Below are 21,269 nucleotides of genomic sequence, written 5' to 3' on the forward strand. Positions count from 1 at the left end.
CTGTTCCTTACGATCTCTACAGCCCCTACAGCAGTGCTTGGCACACAGAGAGCGCTCAATAAATACCTGGTATGATGCACCATTGCCAGGCAGTGTGAAGGTAAAGGAGACTGTAACCCAGGCCTTTCCCCTTGTTTTACATTAGTCAGGAGGCAGACATTTTTAAAGAAATAATTACAAAGTAAGCTGGGGGAAAAATGGTACTATGACAGGATTTCCAGTGGAGACTAGACCTCGACATTTCATTTTATTTTCAAAGCTGGAAAAACTTCCATCCAAGATGCTGTCAGCAGTTTCTGTCCTATTCATTGGAGTCCTGAATTGCCTTGACAATGTATACGTTACAATAGCACAAAGGAGAGGGTGGTCAACCATCCTGGAAAACCTGAGCTCAGGGAAGACAACAGGTAAGAAAAGTGACCTGGTGAGGTTTTAAGGGATGAACTGGGTTGAGGAAAGGGAGGTAAGAACATGTTTTGTACATGGGGAGGAGTGTGTGCAAAGTCATAAACTTGCGCAGCAGTGTGGTATGTTCAGGGAAGCATAGGCATTTGCTCTGGGCAGAACATAGGGCTCTGTGAGGAAGCAGCCAAATATGGATCCAACTTTACCCAGGAGCCAGATGCTGGAGGACCTTGTACGCTGAGCTTACAAATGTAATTGCAATAGGGAGTCACTAAAGCATTTTTAAGCAGGGAAGTGAGATGACAAGATGTGTGCTGTGAAAAAAAATTAATAATGACTGAGAGAATTTAAGGGATGGATTTGATGGAGACAAGACCAGAAGCAGAAGAAGAGGTGAGAATTGCAATAGCCTAGGTAAATGGTAACAAGGGTTTGAAGCAAGTACTACCAGTAGGAAAAGCTACAGTGTGCAGGGCACAGAGCCAACACATTGTAAGCATTATCTTACTGAATTCAGAGACCTAGGGCAAGAAAAACCACGGGTGGGGGGGGGGGGATGGGGTGGGAGGGGGGAGAGGTGTTGAAAGACTATAGGTGGGAGGATCAGCAGTGATGTACTGGATGTGGGGAGGTAAAGGAGAGGGGAATGTAGAATGATTTCCCTGTTTTGTGACTTGTTGATGGCAGTGTCTTTCATCCATTTAGGGAAGATTCAAGGAAGAATATTATTTCAGGAAAATACCATGGGTTCCATTTTCAATATGTAGAGTTTGAGGTGCTCATGGAACTTTTGTGTAGAAATGGACAGTTGAATAAATGAGTCTGGAGCTCAGAGTTTTAGGCAAGAGACATGTTTGGGAATTTCCCCATATATAAATGGAGGTACAAATGGTGGGTAAAGAAGGAAGACCACACAGATGAAAAAAAAAAAAAAAAGCAGAAATGGAAAACACCAATATTTAATGACGGGCAGAGAACAAAGAAAAGGGAGGAAGACTTAGAAGGAGTGGTAGTTAGAGAGGCTGAGAACCAGAAAGGATGCTGTCAAGATGGCCACAGGAGAAGACAGGTTCAAAAAGGACAGAGTGGTCAACATTGTCAAGGCTGCTCAGATATATTCATTACATTTATTTGGATATGAGAGGCATCATTTATTCTTTCAATGGGGTTTACCTGCACACTGACCTAATACCTACTGAAAACTTTCTTGCCCATTGGAATAAGGCAAAAGATGGATGAAAAAGCACCCTCTGAAACTGATGGCAGAAAAGATCAATGCCTAGCATTTGAGTCAGCCATCTATTGCAAGTAAGTCAGCCTACAATGGCCCAGCAATGTGCTCAGTAGGAGGACACTGAAGTATGAAAACATGAAACAACCACCTACTGTATTGTATGGCGACTTGCCTGGCATGAATTCATGGACTGTCAGAGTTGAGTGGGTGTGTGTGCTTTTCGTTAAGAATAACAATGGGTTGGGGCGCCTGGGTGGCTCAGTCGGTTAAGCGTCCGACTTCAGCCCAGGTCATGATCTTGCGGTCTGTGAGTTCGAGCCCTGCATCGGGCTCTGTGCTGACAGCTCAGAGCCTGGAGCCTGCTTCTGATTCTGTGTCTCCCTCTCTTTCTGCCCCTTCCTTACTCATGCTCTGTCTCTCTCTGTCTCAGAAATAAATAAACATTAAAAAAAAAAAAAAAGAATAACAATGGGTATTGGGAAAAAAAATGGCCAATAAGCACATGAAAACATGATCAACATCACCAATCATTAGGGAAATTCAAATCAAAACGACAATGAGATACCACTTCACACCCATTAGGATGGCTGTTATTAAGAAACAAAAACAAAAACAAAATACAGAAACTAAGAAGTATTGGTGAGGATGTGGAGAAACTGGGACCCAAGCCATTACTGATGGGTATATAAAATGGTACAACCACTGTGGCAAAAAAATTTTGTCTTCAAAAAATTAAATATGGAATTAACATATGATTCAACAATTCCACTTTTAAGTATATGCCAAAAATAATTGAATGCAGGGACTCAAACAGGTATTTGTATACTCATACACTTAGTAGCATTATTGACAATAGCCAAAAGGCTAAAGCAACCACTTGACAAATGAATGGATAAAGAAACTGTGGTATATATATACACACACACACACACACACACACACACACACACACACACACAATGGAATATTATTCAGCCTTAAAAAGGAAGGACATGCTGGCATGTGTTACAACATGGATGAACCCTGAAAACATTATGCTAAATGAAATAAACCAGTCACAAAAGGACAAATATTGTATGATTCCACTCACACAAGGCTGCAAGGGTAGTCAAATTCATAGACAGAGAAAATAGAATGGTGTTTGCCAATAGCCTGGGGAAAGGAGGAATGGGGAGTTATTATCCAGTGGGTACTGAGTTTCTGTTTGGGAAGAAGCAAAAGTTTCTAGAGATGAATGGTGGTGGTGACTGCACAATATATTTCCTGCCAGAAAACTGTATATTAAAAAATGGTTAAAATGGTAAATTTTATATTATGTATACTTTGCCACAATACAACAATGAGTATTGGAGAAGAAGATGGAGTCTATTTTCTTCTAAGATTGCCTGAGAGAGAAAAGGTTCTGGTTGTAGAGGGCTAGAGATGAACAGTTTTTCAGAAAAGAAACATCCCTAGAAAGAAAAGACCTGTTGTCATGCCATAGCTTATAACACTAATAGAAATACTAACACTACCAATATTACTACCATTTATCGAGTGTTTATTATTGTTTTAGTAATGCTAAGTATTCTATGTAATTTTTTCATTTTCAAAAAAAGATTTTAAGTGAAAGTGACTATGTCTAATTTGTAGATAAGGAAACTGGGGCTCAGAGATGTTATGTCAATTGTCAAAGTCACAAGGAATAAGAGGCAGAGTAAGGATTCAAATCCATCTGAGAGCCCATGCTCTCACCCCCTTCACCATGGTTTGGGACTCTGTACCCAACTATCATGCAAGGCTTCCTTTAGAATATGTTTTAATTTATCCAGAGAACTATTAGCATAGGAACTTGTCTTGTTCCTTAAGGTGAGAATAATCTCCACCAAAAACTAATCAATAGGTACTTGTCTTTATGCATCTCTTGGTAGACGCAACATTGAGGAATGGTTGTCATATGGGGTCTGCAGCCAGGCAGCCTGGGTTCCCATCCTGTTTTTGTCCTTCTATTTGGTTAACTTTAGGTAAGTTACTTAACCTGTTGGAGCCTTAACTTCCTCACCTGAAAACAGGCATGATATGCTAGGATCAAGTGAGTCCACAAATGTAAAACAGATAGAATGGTGCCTGGTCACTAGAAAGATTCAATCAGCATTAACTACGTTATCTTTTATTATTTTAAACCATTTTGTGCCTCTGGTGCTAATAGTGGATCATCCACACGAAGAACAAATTTGAAAAATCTGGAGGTACCTGAAAAGCTCTCGTGTGTTCTCAGGACCAATCTCCAGCCTCCTCTCTGCAGCTCTCCAGTGCTAACCCTGAGGAAAGAATTCAAGCAGAGAATCTATTGTGTGCAAGCACTGTGCCAGAAGCTAAAAAGATTTCATCTGGATCCTTGAGGAGACCCTACTAAGACAGAGAGATGGGCATGAACAAATAACTGAGATACGATATGCTACAGGGTAAGAAAGGGCTGTGCTTCAATTGCCTTGGAGACAGATCTAGAAATAATAAAGTTGCCTGGGTTCTTACTGCTTCCTTTAAAATATCTCATTAGTTTATAGGCTCTCAGAGTGGGAAGTCACCTCCAATGTCACCAGTGGAGTCCAACCTTTACTTTGTGGAAGTCCCATGGGCTGTACCTTAAGAAACTCACTCACAACTCAATCTTTTGTTTTCTTCTCTTGCATGGATGTGGACTGCACACTTGGAATTCAAAGAAAGGAAAGTACCTTAAAAAAGAGGAGGGGATTGAGAGTACACTCATCTTGATGAGCCCTGAGTAATATATGGAGCTGCTGAATTGCTATACTGTACACCTGAAACTATTATAATACTGTATGTTAACTATACTGAAATTACAATACATAGATACATACATACTTCATCAAGAAAAAAACCCAGAAATTCAAAGTTATTATTTCACAGAGGACAACTTTGGGATATGTATCAGGAAGGATATCTTTCATCAGTGGTTTGAGAAGGAATCTCTACTACTTGCTTTTGTGCCCAGAGAGAAGAATGCCTAGGCTCCCCTGCAGGGCAGATCGGTTCCAAGTGGCTACAGAGCATGATCATCCCTTAAAATCATAAATATGGGCCACTGACACATACACAAATGCTCTTAGTAGCCTTATTCATGAGAGCCAAATACTAGAAGCAACCCAAATATCCAAATAATAATAGACTGATAAATAAAATGTGGCATATTCATACAGTGAAATACTACAGAATGATGAAAAAGAACAAACTATGGATACACTCAACAATGGGGATAAACCTCACAGACACAATGCTGAACAACATTGGCCAAACACAAAAGAATATATACCGCATAAGTCCATTTATAAAGTCCAAAAACAGGCAAAACTAATCTTATACATTAGAAGTAAAGGCAGTGGTTACCTCTGGACAAGAAGGAGGGGAAGTGGTTGGTAAGTGGAAGTAAGAAATCTTCTAGGTTCTTGGTAATGTTCTATTTCTTGACTTGAGTGTTTATTTTATAATAATTCATTCAGGTGTACATTTATGATTGATGTACTTTTCTTTATATGTATTTCAATATAATTGGCTTATTTAAAAAGAGGAAGAGGGAGCACCTGGATGGCTCATTTGGTTGAGCGTCCGGCCTCGGCTTAGGTCACGATCTCATTGTTTGTGGGTTTGAGCCCCACATCTGGCTCTGTGCTGACATCTCAGAGCCTGGAGCCTGCTTCGGATTCTGTGTCTCCCTCTCTCTCTGCCCTTCCCCTGCTCGCACTCCGTCTCTCTCTCAAAATAAACATTTTTTAAAAAATAAATAATAAAAAGAGGAAGAGAAATTACAAAAAGAAAAATCCTAACCTAACGCAAAGGGTACAACTAGATTAGGCTACTTGCCTTCTCAAATACTTAAAATGACCACCATTGCCTATAGGAGTAACATGCCTTCTCATTTAACTAGCATTTGCACTCACTGTCCTTTACCAAAGCAAGCAGACATGCCACCATTTATGTGGCAGAGTTTTGTCACCTTAGAGGCAGCTAGTCTCCCTATACTCAAACAAGGTTTTGCCTTTGACTCACACAAAAATTACCTTTGTGGCCAGGGAGCAGGCTTTTTTTGCAGACAAGTTTAGCCATTTAAAGGTTAAAATATCCAAGAAACGTAATACAAGACAGCATGACGTAGATACCAGGGATGTGACACAGAAGCACTGTATCTATGTCTCAAGAGGCGAAAATCCTTGGGGGGGTCTTCTTTGCTGATTAGATTGCATCTGGGGTTCAGGTCTGGTCATCATGCTGTGAAAAGGATAGAAATCAATCAGACATGACCTCAGAGAAAGATCATCATGATGAAAGAACTTGAATGCACATCACGGAAGCAATGACCGAAAGATCTTCCGAGTCCATGTGCCTTGGCATTGTGCTGTGCTCTGAATTCTCTAAAGCTGTGCCCGGAGCTGGATCGCTCAGCTCTTGAGCAGGACCTGGACAGCTGAAGACCCATGCCAGCCAGCTCTGGCCCAGGAAGCTCTGGTAGGTTCTGTGCAAGAACTGTCCAAGCATTGTGGGATCTGTGGATGCCTTTCACGGTCCCCCAGGAGGAAGGCATGAAAAGTGACATTGGCACCTGCTACTCGGCCTGGATATACTGAGCTTAAACAAGATCTATCACCTCTACCTCTACCTTGGCAGCCAGAGGCAGAGCACATCTCCCCATCCTGAAAGTGGGGTGGAGAAGCTGCTGCTGAAGTAGTCAGTCCCTATTCCAGGTGCCCAGAGGGCACAGTTACCCTAAGGACGCCAGGTGGAGATGGGGAGTAGAAGGAGTGCTCCAGCGGGTGTGACCACTGTGCTGTCCAGAGCCTCTTTCTTCACATAGAACAACCACTTCCCTCTGCGCATAGCTGATATACTCCTCCAGGAGATATCCGTACTGCTGAGCGTCTGCTCTAACAATGCACATGCATTCTGCAAAACAGAGCTTCAGCATATTTTGAAATACTTAACATGAAAACATTCAATTGGATTAGTAGTCCTTTCTCACCAACATTAGAAATTTCAACATTATATTTGTCAATGAAAGTGAAGAAAGAGCTATTAGAGCCTATAATTATAATTTCAACTGCTGTATGTCTTTTACAGGCTGAAAAAATGGTATTAAATTTTTAATCACAGCTTCTTGTCCATCACAACTATCGAGAATTTGAAGAATTCATCATTAACAAGTCTTGATCAGGAATTATAAGTAGCCATTTCAAACACAAAACCTGATACTAAAGGTTATGTTCATGGAATCAAACTAAGCTTTCATTTTCAAACCTTTGAAAAGATTTTATTTGGAAGCTTTCTACAGTTTCAATATTTAATATGTTCCCTAGTATTTTATATTTTATTTTCCTCTCATAATTATATATTATAAAGAAAAAAATGTAATGAATTTTTCACCAATCCCCAGACAGACATTCCTAATTCCTCTCAGGTTCACCCTAGGGTACTCTGCAAATATCATCTTCAGTATCTGCCTTAGATTTCAAAAGGTTGGGAGACACTGGTAGAAAAAAAAACGTTAATGTAGAAAGAGAAACATCACGTTAATGTAGAAAGAGAACCAAATTGGAAGAACTGATATGGAGGCCATAAATTCAGTTGTTCTGAGCATCCTCAAAGGGGTAGACTTGGTCCTCAAGTGAAGGCTCCAGGGAGATGGCTTTCAGTCAAACCCCAAGAGTCAGCTCTTTCCAGAGAGAGACCAGGAGCGTTCTGACAGAGTCTAGCTGACCACTTGGCAGAACGGTATAGATGGAGACTAAAATTTTAGAGCATGACTGACCTAGGGAACCTGTACAACCTCTTTTGACCTTTATATTCTATGACTCCATACCAGCCAGTTCAGGAAGACTTCCAGGCTCTCTCTCCCTGGCATTTCTTAAATTCTTGGTATGGAAAGACATGAAATCATCAAGGAATAAATAAAAAGCCACTGGCATGCCAGGCCTGGCATAAACATGTTGAAATTAAGATCAATATGATGGGGCGCCTGGGTAGCTCAGTCAGTTGAGTGTCCAACTCTTGGTTTCAGCTCAGGTCATGATATTGTGGTTTGTGAGATCGAGCTCTGTGTCAGTGCTGATACCACGGAGCCTGCTTGGGATTCTCTCTCTCTCTCTCTCTCTCTGTCTCTCTCTCTCTCCTCCCCCCCTTCTCAACTCATGCTTGCTCTCAATCTCTCTCAAAATAAACTAAAAAAAATTTTTTTTAAAGATCAATATGATGCACACAGGAGTATCTCTGTGTCTACTGTCTTTAACCTTGAGAAGATATATGGGGACACAGACATTGACCACATCCCAGGATTCTAGCCTTTATTAAACCACCCACTAACTACTAGATACTGGGAAAGTCAATTTCCTTCTAATTTAATTTTCTTATCAATACAAACAATGGGGATGAGATGGAAAAGCTTAATTGATTTCCAAGGGGGTTCGCAGCTGTAAATTTTTATCTAAGATTGTAGATATAACTTCTTTGGTTTAACTGTTCTTATATATACAATGAATACAAAAGGGCCTCTCTCACACAGGGTAGTTCAATTAAACATTACTAAATAAACATACACTGTATGTCAGTCTCTATGCTGAACACATATCAAACCTCAATAGAAAGGAGAGACTACAAAAAAGCAGGTTAAAAGCCAGCATACACAATGAGGCCCTTAAAAGACCTTAAGGCACTGAAATAACTCAGGTAATATGGAAAATGAGGATGTGGAAGAACAAAACCAAGATGGTGGCCATCGGGGAAACGACATAAGTTCTCCCACCAATTGTGTCCCCTATAGCAGCACAGCAACATTGTGTGTGCCTTGAACAAAAGACAGTCCATAGCTATTTTAGGACCTAGGGCTTCCCGAGAGGGACAGGAAATAGAAGACTGGAGATTGAACAACAAATAAGCATGAGTGGCACCAGCAGGAGAGGCACCAGCTGGTTTACCTGAGACAAAATGGAGACAAATTCCTAAAAAGTTACTGATGGAGTTCTAGAAAGCCAGAAGGTTCTATAAAGAGCACACATGCTCAGCAAAACCTTATTAGCCTGCTTGGGAAAGAGAATATACCTACAGCAGCTGTAGATGAGTTTTGCAGACTGAAGTTATCCGAGAATTCCACCCATGCAAACGCAAGCCACCCATGTTAATGTTCCATGGTGTCTTCCATTCATTTATCAACTTAATGCCATTATGTAATATAACTTTGCCACATCAGCATTTGTTCTATATGCCAGATAATCCCAGAATGCTGGGAAAGGGAGATTTTCTACGAGGCAGTGTTCTTTGAAACAAATTACTTCGGAGAATTCACAAACAATTAAATGGAAAGAGGAGAAGCCTCATAGAATGAATATGATCCGGTTCCTGTCATGGCATTCCAAAGCTAACTGGGTGCACAGACATGCATTCAACTATCAGTGTGCAAACACTGTGAGGACGGGACCGGATAACAAGTGTTAACAGTGCCATGAACCACAAACCACAATGTCCATCACATATAAGGTGCAGCAGTAGTGGTATTGTCACAGGGCAGTTCCTCATTTAGACCAACTTCCCTACAATAAAAAGGCAGAATTTTTCTCTCTGATCATTTGAGTAGCATCTAAACAATGTCTGTTTCTAAAAATCATTATTCTAGGCAAGGCTATGTTTGTCACTCAGCTGCGCTGTGTCATTTCAACCAAGCGTTCTAACACCACTTCAGTCCATTATATAATCCCCAGTTTTCCCCCATTCTGAATGTCTTTGTTGTTTATTGCTCTGCTCTCGCACAGAACTTGTCTAAAAGGTCTGGGTGCTTTCAATCGGGCCTTATCAGAGATCCTGGTTATTGGAACTCTCTGTATTTTACAGCCTCCATCTCATTAATGCCAGCACTAATTTGTGGTCCCATCCAATACCACCCCCATAAGATCTGCATGAATACTCACTGGATTTCAATCTGCCATTCAACAAGCATGAAGTCCTTTATGTTCATTATTAGCCAATCAAACAGCTCCAGTTCCTTTTCTCTGCATTTTTTTTCCATAGTGAAATCATTTTGTTATTATCCCAAAGCAGTTGCTTGGTAGGAAATATTAGAGAAAAAACAATGACAACGGTTAACAGCCCTTCCTCCTCTTCCTTTTCTCCAGCAAATACAACTGTTTTAACCTGTTCCTGAGACCTTCAACAGCAACTCCAGTTCCAATTGAGTCGCCAATTTGTTTGTGAAAATCCTCCTTCCCTAAGATAGCTCTTACCCTGAGATACCTTGCAGTATATTATAAAATGGGCCTATTTTTTACCCTCCGAGAAGCAGAAGGACTGTTGAGATGAAAACTAATCCATGCTCCAGCAGAGAATTAAACCAGGTTGCCAAACCCAAGTGGACGGATGGACTCAGTGCCACGTGTGCTAGGGTGACCTCATTCTGAGACCTACCACCTTCTTGTTCTGAAAACTGGAGCCTGGGGTCATTCTCATGGAATGCTCCTTCATTCAATTTACATGGTTAAATGACCTCCCTTTCACATCATTTCAACCCCATGCATCATTACCAAAAGTACTCCATTCTGCTATAATGTTCTGCATTTCTTGTTCCAACAAATGCCTTGTCCTTCAAGGTCCTCCTGTCATTTTCTGTTCTGCAACAAATTACACTTGCAAAAATGGGCTCAAGAAGGTTTGGCTTTTCTTATTTTGAGATAAATTAAAATCAGGGTGAAAGTTAGTAAATAAAGGGAAACAATATAGAGCAGAGTGTCTGGTTCTGCAGAAAGACTGAGCAAATTTCCAAAAGGGTCATTTTTTTCTCTTTCCTTTTTAATGATCAAAGGCAGAAAATCTCAAAAGTGAGTCTTTTCTCACACAATAAGGATCTGAGAACTATTTTTTTTTCACCTCCTACTGAGACCTGGTTTCGCAGGCTGTGTTCCCCAGGAAGCAGACTCTGAGATGCTGATTTGGGTACAGAGGTGTATTTGGGAGTGCCCTTGGTTCAATGCCCATGGGAGAAAGGGAACAGAGCAGGATAGGGCAGAGGGGGAAGCTGGGCTATGGAGCAGGTACAACAAGTCTCAGCCAACCCCAGAGGGAAGTCTGGACCAAGAATGGCCCTTCCGAGTTCTCCCCAGCGGGGGGTGTAACCTTGGGCTCCACCAGGTGGCAATTCCCAAAGACAGATATTAGCCAACAACCTTCTCAGTAGCTAGGGGACTGAGCCCTTTAATCCTTAAGCAGGGGTCTGGGCAATGCATCACATCCTCCAAAGAAGGGTAAGCCCTTATAATATAAAATTTCTGATTAACCACCTTAAGCTGAAATAGGTTCCATGGAAGATGTTTTGCCAAAGCTATATTTTTTAACTTTACTTATTTATTTTGAGACACAGAGAGGGAGAGAGACAATCCCAAGTAGGCTCCACACTGTCTGTGCAGAGCCCGATGCTGGGCTCAAACTCACAGAACTGTGAGATCGTGACTTGAGCTGAATTTAGTTTAACCAACCAAGCCACCCAGGTGCCCCCAAAGCTATTTTTTTTTTTAATTTTTTTTTTTCAACGTTTATTTATTTTTGGGACAGAGAGAGACAGAGCATGAACAGGGGAGGGGCAGAGAGAGAGAGGGAGACACAGAATCGGAAACAGGCTCCAGGCTCTGAGCCATCAGCCCAGAGCCCGACGCGGGGCTCGAACTCACGGACCGCAAGATCGTGACCTGGCTGAAGTCGGGCGCTTAACCGACTGCGCCACCCAGGCGCCCCTCCCAAAGCTATTTTTTAAGAATGTTTATTTATTTTTGAGAGAGAGAGTGTGAGTGGGGGAGGGGCAGAGAGAGGCTGCTGGGGGAAACAGGACCCCAAGCAGGCTCTATGCTGACAACAGTGAGCCTGACGTGGGGCTCAAACTCACAAACCTTGAGATCATGACCTGAACCAAAGTTGGTCGCTCAACCAACTGAGACACCCAGGCGCCCCATCACCAAAGCTATTTAAATCCTGATTTGATGGCTGGCATCAACAACTGCTCAACAGTCTGACCCTTATGGGTTCAAACATGTCTATACACTAAAGATGTTGTGGTTCATGATGGCCACGAAGGACAATTCACTAAAGATGCTGTGGTTCATGATGGCCACAAAGAAAAATCCTGAATTCTTCTCCTCCCGTGGACACACCGAATCTACAACTACATGTGGCACAATTTCCTCTGGAAAAAAAAAACAAACAAACAAAGCCAAAACTAGCTGAGAGACTCCTACATATCCAGCAAATGAGAAGAAACCCACATCCAAGCAGGGAGGAGAAGACAGTCTCACCATAAACCACACCCTGGGGTGGCAACTCACAATGGTGAGGGAACTCAAAATACTGAGCTTCTCTCTGAGGAGCAAAAGGTATGAAACCAATATTGGGAACCCCAAATCTTTTTTTTTATTTTATTTTTGAGAGAGAGCCAGACAGAGCACAAGCAGGGAAGGGGCAGAGAGAGAGGGAGACACAGAATCTAAAGCCAGCACAGAGCCCGATGCAGGGCTTGAATTCATGAACTGTGAGATCATGACCTGAGCTGAACTTGAACGCTCAACTGACTGAGCCACGCATGCACCCCATGGGAACACCAAATCTTAAGACCTGCATCTGAAGGATGAGCCTCCAAAACATTGTGTTTTCAAAGTCAACAGGGCTCGTGTCCAGAGATCCACAAGGCTTTAGTACAAACTGAGAAACATTTCTAAAGGACTCACCCTCACCAGGGTCCAGATTAAAAAGTGCCCAGACTTGGAGGGAGCCAAGATGGTGGAACAGCATGGAAGTTGTTTGTGTGTCTTGCATCAATGAAATACAGCCAGACCAACACTAAACCATCCTGCACACCTATAAAACTGATCTGATGATTAACAAAACTATCTGCACAACCTGAACCACAGAATTCAGCAAAAAAAAGAGAAAAAATTCATTTTTATTTTCAATTTTTATTAAAAATATTTTTAATTTTTTTACTGTATTTTTTATTTTCGTGTAAATTTTTCAAATTCCATTTTACTCCCATCATTTTATTTTAGTCTACTTCAGTGTATTAACTTTTCAAATTTTCAAACAATTTCCTTTTTTTTCATTTTTCTCTTTTTCATTTCTTTTCTTTTTCTTGAATAAAGAGAAAAAATTCTTTTTTCTTTTTAATTTTTATTAAAAATATTTTTCTTGGGGCGCCTGGGTGGCGCAGTCGGTTAAGCGTCCGACTTCAGCCAGGTCACGATCTCGCGGTCCGTGAGTTCGAGCCCCGCGTCGGGCTCTGGGCTGATGGCTCAGAGCCTGGAGCCTGTTTCCGATTCTGTGTCTCCCTCTCTCTGCCCCTCCCCCATTCATGCTCTGTCTCTCTCTGTCCCAAAAATAAACGTTGAAAAAAAAAAATTTAAAAATATTTTTCTTTCATTTTTTTCTACTATATTCTTTATTTTTGTGTATATTTTTTCAAATTCTATTTTACTTCCATCATTTCAATTTAGTCTACTTCAGTGCATTCATTTTTTTCAAATTTTCAAACTATTTCCTTTTTTTTCTTTTTTTTCCCTTTTTTCTCTAATCTATCAAGCCACTTTTTTTTTTTTAATTTTTTTTAATGTTTATTTATTTTTTGAGACAGAGAGAGACAGAGCATGAACAGGGGAGGGTCAGAGAGAGAGGGAGACACAGAATCCGAAACAGGCTCCAGGCTCTGAGCTGTCAGCACAGAGCCCCACGCGGGGCTCGAACCCACGGACCATGAGATCATGACCTGAGCCAAAGTCAGACGCTCAACCCACTGAGCCACCCAGGTGCCCCTTTCAAGCCACTTTCAACACCCAGACCAAAACACACCTAGGATCTAGCATCATTTATTCGATTTTGTGTGTGTGTGTGTTTAATGTTTTAATTTTAATATTTTTTAATTTTAATTTTTTCTACCTCATTAATTCCTTTTCTTCCTTCAAAATGATGAAATGAAGGAATTCACCCCAAAAGAAAGAGCAGGAAGAAACAACAGTCAGGGACTTAACCAACACAGATACAAGCAAGATGTCTGAACCAGAATTTAGAATCACGATAATAAGAATACTAGCTGGAGTTGAAAACAGATTAGAATCCCTTTCTGCAGAGATAAAAAAAAGTAAAAACTAGTCAGGATGAAATAAAAAATGCTATAACTGAGCTGCAATCACGAATGGATGCCGCAGCAGCAAGGATGGATGAGGCAGAACAGAGAATCAGCAACACAGAGGACAAACTTAGGGAGAATAATGAAGCAGAAAAAAAGAGAGAGATTAAGGCAAAAGAGCACAATTTAAGAATTAGAGAAATCAGTGACTGATTAAAAGGAACAACATTAGAATCATAGGGGTCCCAGAAGAGGAAGAGAGAGAAATAAGGGTAGAAGGGTTATGTGAGCAAATCATAGAGGAAAACTTTCCTAACCTGGGGAAAGACACAGACATCAAAAACCAGGAAGCACAGAGGACTCCCATTAGATAATACAAAAACCGACCATCAACAAGGCATATCACAGTCAAATTCACAAAATACTCAGGCGAGGAGAGAATCATGAAAGCAGCAAGGGGAAAAAAGTCCAAGGGAAGACAGATCAGGTTTGCAGCAGACCTATCCACAGAAACTTGGCAGGCCAGAAAGGAGTGGCAGGATATATTCAATGTGCTGAATCAGAAAAATATGCAGCCAAGAATTCTTTAGCCAGCAAGGCTGTCATTCAAAAGAAGAGAGATAAAAAGTTTCCCAGAAAAACAAAAATTAAAGGAATCTGTGACCACTAAACCAGCAAAAAATTTTAAGGGGGACCCTCTGAGGGGAGAAGAGATGAAAATATAAATACATACATACATACATACATACATACATACATACATAGCCAAAAGCAACAAAGGTTAGAAAGGACCAGAGAACATCACCAGAAACTCCAACTCTACAAGCAACATAATGGCAATATTCATAACTTTCAGTACTCACTCTAAATGTCAATGGACTCAATGCTCCAATCAAAAGACATAGGGTAACAGAATGGATAAGAAAACAAGATCCATCTATATGATGTTTACAAGAGACCCACTTTAGACCTAAAGACACCTTCAGATTGAAAGTAAGGGGATGGAGAACCATCTATCATGCTAATGGTCAACAAAAGAAAGCTGGAGTAGCCATACTTATATCAGACAGTCTAGACTTCAAAATAAAGACTGTATCAAGAGATGCAGAAGGGCATTATATCATTTAAGGTGTTTATCCACCAAGAAGTAAACATTTATGTGCCAAATGTTGGAGCACCCAAATATATAAGTCAATTAATCACAAACATAAAGAAACTTATTGATAGCAGTACCATAATAGTAGGAAACTTCAACACCCCACTCACAGCAATGGACAGATCATCAAATCAAACAATCAACAAGGAAACAATGGCTTTGAATGACACACTGGACCAGATGGACTTAACAGATATATTCAGAACATTTCATCCTAAAGCAGCAAAATATACATTCTTCTCCAGTGCACATGAAACGTTCTCCAGAACAGACCATATACTGGGACACAAATTAGCCCTCAGCAAGTACAAAAAGATCAAGATCATACCATGCATATTTTCAGACCACAACACTATGAAACTCAAAATCAATCACAAGAAAAATTTGGAAAGGTAACAAATACTTGGAGACTGAAGAACATCCTACTAAAGAATGAATGGGCTAACCAGAAGTTAAAGAGGAAATTAAAAAGTATATGGAAGCCAATGAAAATGATAACCACAACCCAAAACCTCTGGGATGCAGCAAAAGTGGTCATAAGAGGAAAGTATATAGCAATCCAGGCCTTCCTAAAGAAGGAGGAAAGATCTCAGATACACAATCTAATCTTATGCCTTAAAGAGCTGGAAAAAGAACAAATAAAACCCCAAACCAGCAGAAGACAAGAAATAATAAAGATTAGAGCAGAAACCAATGCTATCAAAACCAAAAAAACCACAGTAAAACAGATCAATGAAACCAGAAGCTGGTTCTTTGAAAGAATTAACAAAATTGATAAACCACTAGCCAGTTTGATCAAGAAGAAATAGGAAAGGACCCAAATAAGTAAAATCAAGAATGAAAGAGGAGAGATCACAACCAACACAGCAGAAATAAAAACAATAATAAGAGAATATTATGAGCAATTATATGCCACTAAAATTGGTAATCTGAAAGAAATGGACAAATTCCTAGAAACATACACTACCAAAACTGAAACAGGAAGAAATAGAAAATTTGAACAGACCCATAACCAGTAAGGAAATCGAATTAGTAATCAAAATCTTCCAAAAAACAAGAGTCTAGGGCCAGATGGCTTTCCAGGGGAATTCTACCAAACATTTAAGGAAGAGTTAACACCTATTCTCTTGAAGCTGTTCCAAAAAATAGAAATGGAAGGAAAACTTCCAAACTCATTCTATGAAGCCAGCATTACCTTGATTCCAAAACCAGACAGAGAGCCCACTAAAAAGGAGAACTATAGACCAGTTTCCCTGATGAACATGGATGCAAAATGCTTCCACAAGATATTAGCCAACTGGATCCAACAATACATTAAGAAAATTATTCACCACGACCAAGTGGGATTTATACCTGGGATGCAGGGATGGTTCAATATCCACACAACAATCAATGTGATTCATCACATCAATAAAAGAAAGGACAAGCAAGAACCACATGATCCTCTCAATAGATGCAGATAAAGCATTTGACAAAATACAGCATCCTTTCTGGATAAAAACCCTCAAGAAAGTAGGGATAGAAGGATCATACCTTGAGATCATAAAAGCCATATATGAATGACCCAACACTAATATCATCCTCAATGGGGGAAAACTGAGAGCTTGAGGAACAAGACAGGGATGTCCACTCTCGCCACTGTTATTCAACATAGTATTGGAAGTTTTAGCCTCTGCAACCAGACAACACAAAGAAATAAAAGGCATCCAAATTGGCCAGGAGGAGGTCAAACTTTCACTCTTTGCAGATGACATGGTACTCTATATGGAAAACCCTAAAGATTCCACCAAAAAACTGCTAGAACTTATCCATGAATTCAGTAAAGTCGCAGGATATAAAATCAACACACAGAAATCGGTTGCTTTCCTATTCACCAACAATGAAGCAACAGAAAGAGAAATCAAGGAATTGATCCCAGGTACAATTGCACCAAAAACCATATAATACCTAGGAATAAATCTAACCAAAGAAGTGAAAAATCTATACACTGAAAACTCTAGAAAGCTTATGAAAGAAATTGAAGAAGACACACAAAAAAATGGAAAAAGATTCCATGCTCCTGGATAGGAAAAACAAATATTGTTAAAATGTCGATACTACCCAAAGCAATCTACACATTCGATGCAATCCCTGTCAAAATAACACCAGCATTCTTCACAGAGCTAGAACACATAATCCTAAAATTTGTATGGAACCAGAAAAGACCCCGAATAGCCAAAGCAATCTTGAAAAAGAAATCCAAAGCAGGAGGCATCACAATCCCAGACTTCAAGCTATACTACAAAGCTGTAATCATCAAGACAGTATGGTACTGGCACAAAAACAAACACTCAGATCAATGGAACAGAATAGAGAACCCAACAATGGACCCACAAACATATGGCCAACTAATCTTTGACAAAGCAGGAAAGAATACCCAAAGGAATAAAGATAGTCTCTTCAGCAAGTGCTGCTGGGAAAACTGGACAGTGACATGCAGAAGAATGAACCTGGACCACTTTCTTACACCATACACAAAAATAAACTCAAAATGGATGAAAGACCTCAATGTAAGACAGGAAGCCATCAAAATCCTTGAGGAGAAAGCAGGCAAAAACCTCTTTGATCTTGGCTGCAGCAACTTCTTACTCAACAGGTCTCCAGAGGCAAGGGAAACAAAAGTGAAAATGAACTATTAGCACCTCATCAAAATAAAAAGCTTCTGCACAGCAAAGGAAGCAGTCAACAAAACTAAAAGGCACATGATGTAATAGAAGATATTTGCAAATGACATATCAGATAAAGGGTTAGTATCCAAAATCTATAAAGAACTTCTCAAACTCAACACTCAAAAAACAAATAATCCAGTGAAGAAATGGGCAAAAGACATGAATAGACACTTCTCCAAGGAAGACATCCAGATGGCCAACCGACACATGAAAAAATGCTCAACATCATTCATCATCAGGGAAATACAAATCAAAACCACAATGAGATACCACCTTACACCTATCAGAATGGCTAACATTAACAACTCAGGCAACAACAGATGTTGGCGAGGATGTGGAGAAAGAGGATCTCTTTTGCATTGTTGGTGGCAATGTAAGCTGGTGCGGCCACTCTGGAAAACAGTATGGAGGTTCCTCAAAAAGCTAAAAATAGAACTACCCTACAACCCAGCAATTGCATTACTAGGTATTTATCCAACTGATACAGGTGTGCTGTTTCGAAGGGACACATGCACCCCAATGTTTGTATCAGCACTACTGACAACAGACAAAGTATGGAAAGAGCCCAAATGCCCATTGATGGATGAATGGATAAAGAATATGTGGTGTATATATACAATGGAGTATTACTCGGCAATCAAAAAGAATGAAACCTTGCCATTTGCAACTATGTGGATGGAACTGGAGGGTATTATGCTAAGTGAAATTAGTCAGTGAGAGAAAGACAAGTATCATATGACTTCACTCATATGAGGACTTTAAGAGGCAAAACAGATGAACATAAGGGAAGGGAAACAAAAATAATATAAAAACAGGGAGGGGGACAAAACATCAGAGACTCATAAATATGGAGAACAAACTGGGGGGTGGGGGTGGGAAGGGGGATGAGCTAAGTGGGTAAGGGGCCCTAAGGAATCTACTCCTGAAACCATTGTTGCACTATATGCTAACTAATTTGGATGTAAATTTTAAAAAACTAAAATTAAAAATAATAATAAAAAAAAAGTGCCCAGACTTTCTGTGAAAGGAGGTGTATCTGCTTGTCTGAAAGCAGTGGCCTGAGGGACAGGTATCTAATTTAACATACAGCAGGGGGTCTGCTGAAATACCCCCCAGGTATGGCTGCTGGCAGTGCCATCTTCCTACTTTCTTTCCGCCTTGCCCTGCTCACCAGCATCAACAGAGAGGAGCTCACACCAGCCTCAGGCACCCCGATTTTTGCAGCTGCCTAGATCTCACAGCTCGGGGGGCAGTGGAACTTACATGTGCGGGCCTTGTAGGACTGTTACCAATGGAGAAAGACTTCCTAACCAGCGACCACCTCAAGGTACAGCAAGAGGAACCTGGTCTTTCTGTGAAAGAACTAATAGCAGTGCACACTCTGAAAAGTTCAAGTCTGGAAGTTAAACTGGAACACCAATAATCTGAAGCATTTGGAACTGGTCACACATGAGCATCATGTGGGAGTAGTGTCCTGTGCTACAAGATTCTGACTCTCCATTTCTTCCCAACCACTCTTTCCACCAAGAATGGCTTCTGTGGCTTGATCCCTAAGTGGTCTTCTAGGAAGACCATGTATGTTGACTGATGCCTACTATGAGATGAACAGAATCCTGCCTCTGAAACAATGTCATATCTGTATCCTACAAGTGATGGACAAAACACCCCAAAATACAAAAAGGCTACATATGCTAGCATTCAGACAGAAGACTGGGGCCAGTTCATGCACGTGTGTCATAATTAACATTGCCCATCATGGGCAAAAAAAGATGCAATAAAAGCTCTGAAGTAAAGGATTTCCCAAAACTACAATCATTAAGAAATCCAACTGACCTTGTCACTTACTGATCTGTGCACACAGAACTGTGGTCCCAGTTTTCAATCTCTGATTGTGAAGAAGGAATTCATTAATGATAATCTAGTTAAGCTGCTGAATCCCAGGTATATCTTGCCATTAGACATTCAGAGTAGACTCTTAAATTTCATTAAGATTTGGTCACAGCATCTCCCAGGAGGTGTGGATGTAAGCGAAGTGAAAGAAGGGTAGCTTGACCTTCTTAAGAAAGGTGTTCAGTTTCCTCCCTCAGATGCAAGGATGAAACACTAAGACAAGAGACTGCTCAGATCTCATTGAATTCTACTGAACCAGCTCTTCTTTCTATAATTGTTCTCAAGAGCTCTACTATTACACTGGTCCCACAACAGATTGGACAATTGCACAGTGAATTAGATATGGTGAAAATGAATGTGAGGGTGCTGTCCACCATACTGATGCAGACTCACCGTGTTCCTGGGTCTGAAAATCTTGAAGACATAGAGCTACTGCAGAAACTTTATATAAAAGATGGGTCAGGAGACACAGGATGGGATCATGGATGTGCTTGTGGTAGTGGAGAATGAAAATGTAACTGTTGAGCTAATTCAAGTGAATGAGGATTTAAATAATGCTATCTTTGGATATGAGAGATTTACTCAAAAACAACGAAGAATTTTGGAGCAAAATAAGAACCAGAGGAAAGATGCCAATACCACCAGGGAAACTTAAGCCTCGTCCTGCGATCTCCTTGTCCTGAGTCCCAGACCTCCAATGCGTGGGGCCACTCTGGGAGAGCTCAGCCACTCTGGGACACGAACGCTCAGCTTTCAGACTTACACTTCAGCTCTCCAAATCCTGTTGTAACAAGTTGAAACCTACTCTTCATCCACAAGTAGATTTGCTAGCCTTGGCAAATACAGATACATCCCTGTTTACCCAAAGGACCAGCCAAAATCTCCCCTCAAGTCTTACATATGAGAGTTTTCTGAAACATTCAAATGCAGTGTTACTATAGTTGGGTTAGTCTACAGACCATTCCAGCAACACTATCAAGCTGGAGACTGTCATCCTAGCCCAGCAATCACTCAGCGATGACGAAGAATGATCTCCAGCCACCCAATTACTACGAGGTAATGGAGTCTGACCCCTTGGCTCCTGCTGTCACTACAGAAGCTAGGTATGAAAACACTGATGCTTATCACCACAAAGGAGCTCAAAGCCACAGTGACTGCTGAGGTGAAAGTGGATGACTGGCCTGTTAACTACATTAGAGGTGCCGATTCTCTAAGAGGTAGACCCTGGGCAGCTCTAAAGCTCAGAAGACAAGACCTACTCACGAATCAAAATGGTGGAACACTTCTCCTCTGCAATAATGAGGTTTAGCAGAAGAGTAACAGTTCCAGAGTAACATCAGTGGTTCCTGACCACAGCACAAGGTGTATGTTATCTCAAAAGAACTTGGTTTAACATATATTCACTTTAAAACTTCAGCAGAGGGACGCCTGGGTGGTTCAGTTGGTTAAGTGTCCGACTCTTGATTTTGGCTCAGGTCATGATCTCATGGTTTGTCAGATCGAGTCCCACGTCAAGCGCTGTGTCGGCTCTGTAATAACACCACAGAGCCTGCTTGGGATTCTCTCTCTCCTTCTCTCTCTCTCTCTCTCCTGGACGTTCTCTCCCTCTCTCTCTCAAAATAAAAAATAAATAAACTTAAAAAAAATACTTCAGCAGAAGAAAAATTCATTGCACTAATGCCAACCAGTTTAGTTGCAGCATCTTATGGTTCACAGGCCTTCCTCCATTTAGAAGAGAAA

General features: G+C 40.7%; 1 long non-coding RNA gene and 1 pseudogene across 1 annotated transcript; one reads left to right on the forward strand and one right to left on the reverse strand.

The window, feature by feature from the left end:
* Positions 1-3,414: 3,414 nt before the first annotated feature.
* LOC147582024 (uncharacterized) lies at positions 3,415-10,587 on the reverse strand. Its single transcript, XR_015250491.1, has 3 exons — positions 9,589-10,587; positions 5,698-5,905; positions 3,415-3,939 (listed from the first exon to the last, which is right to left on the reverse strand). It is a non-coding gene; the product is annotated as an uncharacterized LOC147582024 (long non-coding RNA).
* An 8,679-nt stretch (positions 10,588-19,266) lies between these two features.
* On the forward strand, positions 19,267-20,690 carry LOC112858678 (TOM1-like protein 1 pseudogene; annotated as a pseudogene).
* The last annotated feature ends 579 nt before the right edge of the window (positions 20,691-21,269 follow it).

Source organism: Puma concolor, chromosome B1, assembly GCF_028749965.1.
Source record: "Puma concolor isolate L17-30 chromosome B1, mPumCon1.1.hap2, whole genome shotgun sequence".
Lineage (NCBI taxonomy): Eukaryota > Metazoa > Chordata > Mammalia > Carnivora > Felidae > Puma > Puma concolor.